The sequence below is a fragment of the Carlito syrichta genome, unplaced genomic scaffold (genome assembly GCF_000164805.1).
Source record: "Carlito syrichta isolate Samal-C Ts95f unplaced genomic scaffold, Tarsius_syrichta-2.0.1 Scaffold305869, whole genome shotgun sequence".
NCBI lineage: Eukaryota > Metazoa > Chordata > Mammalia > Primates > Tarsiidae > Carlito > Carlito syrichta.
In genome coordinates this window covers 732,353-744,368 of record NW_007249965.1, presented here as the reverse complement: position 1 = coordinate 744,368, position 12,016 = coordinate 732,353, and the positions used below count along the sequence as shown (strand labels likewise).

Sequence of the window (12,016 nt, the reverse complement as noted above, 5' to 3'; positions counted from 1 at the left end):
CCAACAATTCTCCCCAAATCACTTATCTCTTAATTTATAGAGTCAAGATTCAACCATCGTCAACATTCACATGCACACAAAACACATCCAATGCAGTAACTTTATTTCACTTATTGACTTCTCTGAATGTCAGCCCTTTGTCAGGCACATTCCTGCTTCCATAAAGCACACACCTCTAGTTGGGTGGGATGGGAGGGTACATATAATAAACAAACAAATGCAGAGATAAATAACGCAATTTCAGATAAAAAGGTAAGTGTTAATAAACAAGGGAGTAAGCTCCAGAATAATTGGAGCAGACTGCTAGGGAAAGCCATTTCTGGGAGGAGGAAGATGCTTCGAATAGATCTTCAGGGAGGCAGGGTAAGGAGGAGTCAGCAACAAAAATCGAGGGAAGGGATGGCAGTCAGGATGACCAGCAAGGCCCAGGGCAGGGAAGGACTGACTGAGGACCAGAAAGGTAACAATTGGCTGGAGCACCCCTCAGATGAAGGAATCACCAGCAAAGCTCACTCACTCCAACGCTCACTGTGTCAGAGTTTCACGCATCCACATCTTTATCTTAGACATCTTTAAATAATGAGAGTCCCACGGGAGACCCCTACTACACAACCAGAGATGGCTGGGTGTCTGCGTGATCCTCCTTGGACTAGTCATGATAATCAGTCCACTGGAAGAGGTGCTAATCGCAAGTCCTGAAGCTCCACTGACCTCAACTGCAATGAATACATTTCTTACCTGGTAGAAAACGTTCTTTTCTGAACTTAATGCTTATTTTTAAATGTGGTATTCTTTAGAAATGTCCAACATGCCCTTTGCCTGTAACTTTGCTGCAAAAACAGTCCCTGAGGTGGTATGACTGTTCCCTCTTCTTCACATGACAGGGCTACACCTTCTGGCCAAAAGCCAGGTAACTTCTCTATGGAAGGAAACAGTTCCTGACCCCAGCAGGTCTGCTCAGGGATTTGCTTTGGACAATGGCATGTATCTGGGCAGGTTTGGGCACCACCACACCTGCTTCTAACAGTGCTCATATTCTTCCCCTTCTAGGGGTCACTCTTTCAGACTTGATCTCAAAATGAAGACACATGGAGTACAGTCAGAATCTACCACAGAATCACAGCTCAGCCACAGCTGACAGGTACATGACAAGAAAGATGTCTCCATTTCAGTAAGCCTCTGATCTTGAGGTCACCTGGGTACAGCAAAACCAGTGAAAGCTGATGAAGACACCATTTCGTGTTCAATTAGAATAAAAAATGCACACACACACACACCCAACTTTCTCAGAGTCAGCACAGGAGAACAAACAAGGTATTTGTTTTTTTCCAATTCTGAACATTCATGTACCAAGAATTTGCCATTTGTTTTTGGTCACATATAATAAGGCTTTCATTTTAATTCTAAACAGACTTTCTGTTCTTAATAGTTCAATTTAAATAATTAAGCTCTCTGTTTTTCATTTTAAAACAAAAACTTTTTCCTATCTCAAAAAATAAGAACTATGATATAAAATTACGATATAAATAAATCTCAAAAATATTAGGCTAAATTAAAGAAAGTAGACATAAAAGACTACATACTGTATGATTCTATTTATATGAAGTTACTTGAAAACACAAATCTATACAGACAGAAAACAGTAGATGCAGGATTGTCTAGGGCAGAGACAGAAAGTGGCAAATGGTGAACAGGTATAATGCATCTTACTGAGGAGAGAAGCATGTTCTAAAACTGGCTTACAGTGATGATTATACAACTAAGTTAATGTACCTAAAAATCACACAAAATGAGTAAATTTTATGGTAGGTAAAATATACTCAATAAATTTGATTTTCAAAAGATAAAAGAGCATACCTGATAAAAGCATTTATCAAAGTCAAAAACATTAATAAAATTATAATTTGAATTTTATAACTACCTGCTTAACCCTCTGTTTTATCATAATTGAGTTTTATGTCAGTATTTACTAATCATTTTGATTTTCACCTTTTTTTAACTAACACTACAGGTAATACTGTTATCTCACATGACTAATATAAGCAGTCCAGAGTGAACCAATATTTTTTTTAAAAATATTTTAAGCACAAACTCTTCATCCATTTGTTGATATAATTTTAAAGTATATACTTAGGGTAATTAAATGTTTAACTTTTAGTCTTATGTCTTATTTGGAAAGTGTGGAATATAAACAAATAAATATATTAGTAAAGTAAAGTTGAATGCTGAACTGCATATTCATTGAATCTGTTTCCTTCTGTTTGTCCTAGCTACTTACAAAACGGCAGCAGGTTATCAGTTCAGAGTTATGCTAGAGTACACTACCAGGACTCCAAGGATATAAACATAAAATTCTACTTTTAAAACTCAGTAATATAAAATGTGCTTTTTAGGGCATATTAAATTTAAATCTGAAGTTTTTCAACATCATTTTCCCAAAATATTTGTAATAATTTTCCACACTGCCCCTGACCAATAAATAAATAAATGAAACACTGTTGTTTTTGCATAAAAGAACTGTAGCTTTCTTTATTTTTATATTTTTTGGCTATATACCATCTAATCTTTCTAATACACTCATGCGTTGCTTAATGACAGGGATATTTTCTGAGAAATGTGTTCCCGGGCAATTTCATCATTTTTGTGAGCATCATGGAGGGCACTCACACACACCTAGATGGCATAGCCTACTGCACACCTGGGGTTTGTGGTGTAGCCTGTTGCTCCTGGCCTCAAACCTGACAGTATGTGACTGACAATACTATAGGTGACTGTAACACAGGAGTATTTTTGTATCTAAACACAGAAAGATACAGGAAGAATACAGTATAATCAACCAGGAACACCGTGGTATCTGGGGGCCATCGCTGGCAGGGCAACTTCACGGGGTATATGACTGTGTGACACTGACTACGGCTCCTGCTAGAGTATGTACCTTCCTGCACCTGCATTTCCAGTCTTCACATCTTCTCAGTGACCAACATAACATTCCCCACTTTACTTCTTTCTGCCAGAGCTGGCCTACTGCTTGTAACCAAGTCTTGACTGAGGAAGTCAAGTCCTGTTTAAAATGATTTATTTCTCCAAGTAAAAGGAGTTTACTAAATGATCCTCTTGTTTGTTTTATGCTTTGTGCTTATTTCTTCTAATATAATCTAATTAGGAGATTTTGTCCAGAATTGAGGCTCAACATAGCTCTGTGTCATCCAATAATAATTAAATATTGATTATGACCAATTTGTTTCAATTCTATTTAATGTAGTATCCTGATTGGAAAGACCATACAATTCAAACTGAACTCACTAAAAACAGATCATTGGTAAATTGCTGTAATAATTGGGTCTATAAACATGAAAGAATCAGAGGTTGTGCTATTCATAATGCATTTATTCCATAATGTTTGGAGTTCTTAGCTTCCTATCTTCAAGGAGCTTGTTCTATGGAAAACAGATAAGCAATCAGTTTTCAAATAAAACAAATGAATACCCACTTACAAAGCAGAATGGGTGAAACTTTGGGTGATGAAAAGCACTGCTAGAGAGGACACAAAGTGAAAAGAAATTCCAGTAGAAAATGGAGAAAGTTCTCAGGGAAGAGGGGTTTTACACTGGATGATAAATAACATAAAGAATTTTGCTTTTTGGATTCATTAACAATTACACAGAAGTAGGAAAACACAAAGTAAGTTCACCCCATGGCAAGTGGACCACTCTAGATCAGTATCTTTCAAAGTGTCAGGTGCAAACAAGCCACTAGAGTGTCCTGATTAAACACAGAGTTGGATTCCTGAGGTCTGGGGTGGTCCCAGGGTTCCATCCTGACCAGGCCCAGGTGAGGCTATGAGTCTTAGAACACTGAGTCGCACAGTACAGAGGAGAGGGAGAGAAGGGAGCAGACGCAGTCTGGCCACCAAAGGTCCTGCATAGCAAGACGTATCAACACCATCAGAGTTGCAAGCTCAGGACATGTCAATTTGCTGGGGGCACAAAGAATAGAGGCAGCAGATTAGGAGAATGCAGACTTCACAGACTTTGTAACAGTTCTTGGAGCTCACTACATACACGAGCACTGTGATTGTAGCAGAGGAAATTGGAAAAAATAAAATAAAACAAGAAGGCACTAATTCAAGATACCAGAAAGTAAGACTGATGGAGGCTTTTCAGATATAAGCAGACAGAGAGTGTATGAGAGGACTACAAAGAAGGTGAACCAAGAGCATGCTGTCCTGAACATCCAAGGAATTGCTGCAACAACAGAAAATTACTTGGAAAAGACAACAGGTTTGGGAATAGAAATTTAAGAACTGAGGAACAGAGGGAGGAGCACAGTTCAGGTGGGAACTAACTTGGAGGGTTGAATAGGTCTTATCTAAATAAGACCTTCCACCGCTCTTACAGTTAAATTTAGTAAGGTAAAATTCCATTGGAATGGCCTCATAACCATGAAAAAGGACAATCCAACTATCACACCCTCCTCTCCTCTGGGACATGCAGTCATCCAGCTTGTAGGACAATAATTTTAGTGACAGAACTCACGACTGCACTGGATAATCCTTTTTATTCTAGATCCCTTGGTTAGAAAACTCTTCTTTAAATTGACCTGATATTCTCCATACATTTTTGACCCAGCAGTCCTAGTTTTTCCCTTCAAAACTTTAAACATGTAATCCACCTAGGTCATCATGGCTCTTCATAAAGAGTTGTTCAAAGAACTAACCCAAGTCTTTTCCAAGTTAAACCACTTTTGCTCCTCCTTAGACTCTCTTTACAGGCCATGGCTACCCGAACATGCCATCAGTGTTAACCCTTCATGTACCCTTCGTGTTAGCCCTTCGTGTACTTCACAGATGGCGAATGTGTGACAGGACAGTCCTACTCCCTGTGCTGACGGAAGACAGTGTGAATGAATCCAGACCCACTCCCTGTCGAGCCCATCGCCCATCAGGCCCCTTCTCAACAAGCATTCAGCAAGGCACTGGCATCCGGAGATGAGATAATGCCTGTCACTTTGTGACATAGACTATCCACTCTCCTTTTAAAATGCAGAGTGTGTATCCAGTCCAGTTTTGATGGGCAACATGGTTGGTTCCATGCTTTTGCTATTGTGAATAGAGCTGCAACAAACATATGTGTGCAGGTATCTTTTTTGTAGATTAATTTGGGTTTCTCTGGGTATATTCCCAATAGGAGAATTGCTGGGTCATATGGAAGGTCAATTTCTAGTTCTTTCAGAAATCACCACACTGTCTTCCAAAGAGGTTGTACTAGTCTGCATTCCCACCAGCAGTGTAGAAGCATTCCTTTTTCTCCACATCCGTGCCAGCATCTGTTGTTTTTTGTTTTATTAATGATGGCCATTCTTACAGGGGTTAGGTGGTATCTCAGTGTGGTTTTGACTTGCATTTCTCTGATGATGAGTGAGGTTGAGCACTTTTTCATGTGTCTGTTGGTTGCCTGTATATCATCTTTGGAGAAGTGTCTATTCATATCTTTTGCCCACTTTTTAAAGGGCAGTTTGTTTTTTTTCTTTTGGCACGTTTGATTTCCTTATAGATCCTAGATGTTAGGGCTTTGTTGGATAAACAGTTGGCAAATATATTTTCCCATTCTGTGGGCTGTCTCCCTGCTCTCTTGATGGTTTCTTTTGCTTTGCAGAAGCTTGTTAATTTGATGAGATCCCACTTGTCTATGTTATATACACAATGGAATATTATGCAGCCATAAAGAAGGACAAATATATGGAGTTTGCAGCAACTTGGATGGATTTGGAGTCGATCATACTCAGTGATTTATCACAGAAACAAAGAACTGAGTTCCATATGTTCTCACTCATAAGGTGACCTAGAACAATTATAATATTATATGAAAGCAATTGACAGTAGTGGAAAACTGTCGGGGGGGTGGGACTGGCAGTTGAGGGAAACTGCTAGGGGAGGGAGGGGCATACCTCATCAACAACATGATCAATGTTTATATACCTAACCCTGAATTGTACCCCACATCTTTATAATAAATAAATTAATTAATAAAAAAATAAATAAAAGAAATGTAAAGTAAAAATATAGTATACCTGGAAGAATGATGCAAATTGCATGGGTAAAATTTTCCCCTGGGGATAACTTTAGCATATTCTCTAAATCCATTTTTTTATAAAAGAAAAAGTGGAGATAGTCTTTTTATATTTCCTTAAACTGATGCAGAGTTTATTCTTAGACTAGCAAATTAATAAAACAAATTTTTTAAAAGAAAAAATAAAATAAAAATGCAGAGTATGGAATGAGTCTTCCAAAGCGGCATGGATGGTTCATACCACAGGACAATTAAAACTTCTCATGACCTTGAAAAGATGGTGTCTGTTTAGATATAATATCATGTCTTTTGTGTATATTGATTTTTCAGTCACTGAGAACCACTGGGAATATTTGAACATAAAGTGGTTCTATACAAGGTCTCCCCAAACTTGTTCTGAAGTTTCCTGATTTGTTTTAACTTTATTGTTGATCGCATATGCTAACTCAGAGAACTTGAGGAAGTTTCCCCTTTGTCAGTTACCTAGGCTTCCTCCCCAGAGAGGAATATAAGAAGGGAACTTGACATAGAAGAGAGCAGTGATGGCATCAAGTGGAATTTTTAGTGGGAAAAACAGAAACAGTTCTAAATCAGCCCCATTTCCTTTGTTTTATTGGATTCTCTCTTTTTTTTTTCATCAAAAAAATACATAATAATCAAAATGTAAGACCCACTAAGCCAAGACAGAACACAGGTCTTAGAGAGAGGGGAACATGTCACTTAACTCCCATTTTATTATTAATCCTCATTTTACAGATAAAAAATATGAGACACTCATGTTAAGTAATTTGTCCACGGCCACAAAACTAGCAAGTAGTGCAACCAGGAATTCAGACTCAGGCAATGCAGGTATACCATCTCTACTCCCAGCCACAAAGCTTGTGTCTTGATGACACATATATTTTTTTACAATGACCAATAAAGCTTTTCTCAGAACTTAACATTTAACCCAATTACATTTCATAGTCTGCTCTTGAACAGTGTTCTGACTTACCAAAAGATTTGGAAGGTTGACTATGTAATACAGACTAGTCACTATTGTTACAGCTACCACAGCTGCGCAACTAACTACCTGAAAACTTCATGGTATAAAGCAATTGTATTGTTTACATTTTATGACACTCACTGGTTTACTGAAACAAGAATTCAGACAGCCCATGGCAGAAATGGCTGGTCTCTCCCCCATTACACATGAAGCCTCAACTGAGATTTGACGGCTGAGAGCATCTGGCAGCTACAGGCAGACACACCAGAGATGTCTTCACCTGAGAGCTTGCCTCTGTCTGTACCTGGCTGGAACTTGAGCAGGGGTTGCTGACCAATGACTCGCAGGTGGTCTCAAGGCAACCTGGGCCTCCTCAAAGCACAGAGGTCTCAGGTAGCATTTCTTCTTCCATGATACTCCAAAAAGCACTGGATAAAGGAAACCTGCATCTCCTTTCATGGGGAGCCTGACATGAGTTGACAACATCACTTCCACCACCCTAGGGGTCAAAGCAGTCACAGCCCCATTGACTCAAGGGGAGCAACACTGCTGTCTCTTGACGGAGGGTATGGTGGGAGGAGAGCATGAGGAGTGGGAGGTACTGATGTGGGCACCTTCACCCCCAGTTCTCCCCACACCTCTGTGCCATGCACTGTGCCTGTTGGACTTCATTCTCCCCCTCAGCCCTGCCTGTCCATTCTCTGCACTCTAGCAGGCCGGTACCTATGGGTAACATAGCCTCAGCAGCTCACCCAGCAGAAGCACAAGTAAGAAGTCCAAGGCCCGGAGGAGAGGGCCTCAAGGAACACCTGCCTGCAGCCATGGCACCATGCTTTGGGTGCAGTTACCTGGCTCTGTAAATATAGTTCCTGCAGGAGTGGCCCATGCCTGCAGCTCTTGCCCGGATGGTGCCAACACCATTTCCGTGCCCTGCCTCTTTAGAGCTAGGAGTGCTAATGGCTTTTTGCTACCGAGGTCCCTAAGTGCCTCAGTATCCCTTGTTTGCTCGTGAATTCTGCCCATAATTCTATATAGTCCCTGTGTTAAACTCATGCAAACTATTGGAGATAATTCTGGTTTTTATCAGCATGATGACTGCCATAGGCACACAACAGAAGCTACACAGACATTGTTCAGAGAACATATATGAAAAACCTATGAGTAGACTTCCCAGATCTTTTTATAAATATCTGGTTGAATTGTTGAGTAGTACAACTATGTCTCTCCATCACTATGTTGAATTTGAGTTAGCAGAGAAATACCAGTGTGTGTGTGCACAGGTGCATGGCCTGGCTGTCTCAACAACTCAAATCTAGGATTCTTTCAAAAATAACCTTTTCAGCAAAAATATGAGTAAATCTACCAAAATGTAAGGAAGGGATCAGAACAATGCAAAAAAAAAAAAGAAAAAAGAATCTTTCAAAACCCTTGCTCAAATAAACATGTTCATTATATTACTGATTTACCATAAAAACAATCCTTCATTTTTCATGATTCTTATAAAATACATTTGCTAGCATCTATTGATCACCTTTTTCTTTGCAAAGTGTTTATAAACAAACTACTAAATAATTCATGGTATGGCTTTGCTAGAAACTGAAATTATGCCTACCACTCTGTACCTTCCAGAACTTCCTTTTTGTTCATTATTCTTAAAAAGAGTATTTGCCTGTCTCCAGTCTGGGGAAACCCTTCCCGCATTCCATGACTTCTCAAGGATGAAGAGTGGTGATGGGATGTGTGTCTCACTTTATGGTCCTGAATACCTTTAAAGAGGCCAATAAAAGAGCTATCATTTACTGAGTATTAGATAAGCATCACTGGGCTTCATTGTGATCTATTCACATATACTGTGTTTCAATTGCTCTTTCTTCTATACGTTACAGTGTTTAATAAAAATAAAGGCAATTTATTTTATTTTGATAAACTGTTGTCCCTTCAAAAGAGACTCTTCTGTCCTTTTAAATGTGAAGAAACTGGCCTTTTTTCTCCAGTTAAATGTTTTGGAAGTTTCACCTCATTTTGGCCGAGTTCTAAAACAATGTGTCACTATCGTTACCATTTGTATCTTTTTCTTTTTTTTTATGTTATTGTTTTTATGCCATTGGTTATGTACTCCTTTGGCTAACATCAATATCTGTTCTTTTAAATCAACGTCCTCTGCATTCCCTATGGTCTCTTGAGATCTGGCATCATTTTCCCTTCACTGGATTATGTGAAAACTCAGAACAACACTGTTTTACTTTCCACTCCTCTTGATGTGTACTCCCATTAAGAGTTTTGTTCACATCTTCTACCTAGACAACAAGACTGTCACAGCAAGAATTGAATCTTGCATTTCTTTTTTTCTAAAGGATACTCAGCAAAGCCTCTTCTACAAAAGCATGTATTTGCCAGGTACTTGCAGGAACAAAAGTGATAATAAGTCAACGTTCAGACTCTTTAAAAAGTTTCTGGAGGGAGCACCAGATACACAGTCACAGACAATGTAAGGGAATAAGGGGCCTCCCCTGTGAATGTAAACGTGACCCTAAAGGGGCCTGTTGCAAAATCCAGGGGGAACAAGGTTCTGCTTCAGGAGTGAGATGCTGGCCTGGTGGGCTGGATGGGGCAGTGAGTACTATAGAGGAGCAGCTGTGAAGGGAGGAGAAGTCAGCCAGATGCGTACAGGAAACTTCTTTTTTTTTATTTCTTTTTCAGTTGGAGCCTCACTCCATCACCCAGGCTGGAGTGCAGTGACACACTCGTAGCCAACCCAGCATCGACCTGCTGGGCTCTGGTGATCCATCCACCTCAGCCTTCCAAGTAGCCAGAACTACAGGCATGTGCCACCATGCCCGGCTAATTTTTTATTTATTGTGGAGACGAGGTCTCACCAACTTGCCCAAGCTGGTCTAGAACCCGCAGGTTCAGGCAATCCACTTGCCTTGGCCTCCCAAAGTGCTGGCATTACAGGCTGAGCCACCAAGCCCGGCTGGAGACTTCTTAAATGATCTAACCAGCGGATGGTCGAAAACCTCAACTTACCGAAATAGAAGCAAGGGGCTAACTTAAAACTATTCCAAGTATTCTTTTCAGATTTTAATCAATTTTATGTCGATGAGGTCAGTTTCTACACAAGAAGCTCTTGACTTTTTCTGTGTCCAATTGGTGTAGTTAACACTGACAGAAAGGGCCGATCCAGGTGAAGGGCCTGAAACTTTGGAATGTTCCCTTTTAAAACGAGTATGAAGTTACAAACATAAAACTAAGTGGGAAAACAAGTTTGTTTTTTTGCTTTGTTTGTTTTTTGAGTCAGAGTCTCACTCTGTCCTCTGTCACCCAGGCTGGAGAGCAGTGGCATGCTCATGGCCACCACAGCCTCGATCTGCTGGGCTCAGGTGATCCTTCCACCTCAGCCTTTCAAGTAACTGGACCCATAGGCATGCACCATCACACCTGGGTAATTGTTCTTGATATTTTCCACGAGATGAGGTCTTGCCAAGTTTCCCAGACTGGTCTCGAACCCCTGGGCTCAGGCAACCCTATTGCCTCTGCCTCCCAAAGTGCAGGGATTACAGGCATGAGCCACCACACCCAGTAGAAAACAAGTTTTTATTTAGAATGAGAAAAGAAGTCTCACACTGATGGGCGCCACTGTGATCTGGATTCCCTGTTTTCCAAAAGCTTCAGGTGACTCTCCAGGAAAGCTTAGTAGAAAGGCATCCACTGCAGCCTGTCCTCCCCTCCCCCTTCCGCCAACATCTGCAGCCCCAGAGCCCCCAACACCTCCAGAGTCCTAAGCTGGAGCAGCTCCGAAGCCGAACTCTGGTAGCTTCACCCTGGATCCTCCTCTTCCAAGAGGGCCTCATTACAACAGGGATTCTTAAGAGCCAGCTGGGACACTTAGAAAGTGGAGAAAGAGAGATTCCCCCTCCCTACAAATTCAAAACAACCCCAGGGTCAGGCACAGGGCAAGACTCAAGTCTGTGATCCCAATGCTGTGGGAGGATGGCTTGAGGCCAGAAGTTTGAGATCTGATGGGAAGCATAGAGACCTCATCTCTTTTTTTAAAAAAGGAGGGAAAAAAAAAAATCCCAGATGATGCTGATACACAATTGCCACGCCCAACACCCCCTTCCAGGCTGGAAGTCCCACGATGCATAGTGAAAGACTAATATTCGGAGACTTGAAAGGCAACTGGCCAACCGGCCCTGATCTGACCATAAAGTATGCGCAGCATATAAAAAGGCAGTGTTGACCCTTCACAACTAAACTTGAAATCAATCCACGGTCGTACCACTGAAAGAAACAGAAAAGTCAAGAGCACCAGCCTGCGGCAGTCGGCTTAATTCTCTGGAGTACAACCGGACCTGTCATTCCATTTCACCCTAAGTAAAAATAAGTTTTCCCTCTCTTCGACTGGAGTTAAGGCACGTTCGTCCGCTTTCTAATTTCGTTTGCCCTACCAGGATAGAGGCAGCGGGTTAGCAGATGGGCTGCTTTGCCCCGCGCGTCCAGGTCGCGTGGAACCCCTGCACGGGCTTGGTCTCTAACGCGGTGTTCCCATCTGGACTGAATTCCTCCCGCAGGGGCAGCCCGAGACCGCGGGTGTGACCGCCCGCCTCCCTAAAGAAAGGCATTTTTCTCTTCCAAAACCCTGTAAGACGTTGCAAGCTCCCGTCAGCACGCGCCCGAAGTCCACCTCTCAGCCCCCGCGAGTCGACTTCCCCGCCGCCACACAGCAAACCCGCAAGGCCCTTCGGTCCCGGAGTCCCCGGCTGCGGCCGGGGGGCGGGTCTGGCGGTCGGAAGACTCCTCGGCCCCGGCGGGACGCGTCCTGCCGGGCTCGGCCGTCCTCCCCGCGAAGGGGACCTCCTGCCCCCGCGGGATCGAGGATCACCTCGGGCGACCCCGCGTCTCGAACCCGCCACCCGCAGCACAGGCTCGAGAACCGCCTCGGCGCGCGGCCGGGCTCGCCCCG

At 42.0% G+C, this 12,016-nt stretch overlaps 1 protein-coding gene across 2 annotated transcripts in view; it reads right to left on the bottom strand.

Annotated features, from left to right (window-relative positions):
- SNX7 (sorting nexin 7) overlaps nucleotides 1-10,825 on the bottom strand; it is a 78,309-nt gene extending 67,484 nt beyond the window's left edge. For both annotated transcript variants that reach the window (XM_008062855.2, XM_008062857.2), the window contains exons 1-2: nucleotides 10,820-10,825; nucleotides 2,936-2,945 (exon numbers count right to left, since the gene is read on the bottom strand). The gene's annotated coding sequence lies outside the window, so the exon portion shown is untranslated. The remainder of the gene's footprint in view (nucleotides 1-2,935; nucleotides 2,946-10,819) is intronic.
- Nucleotides 10,826-12,016: the final 1,191 nt, after the last annotated feature.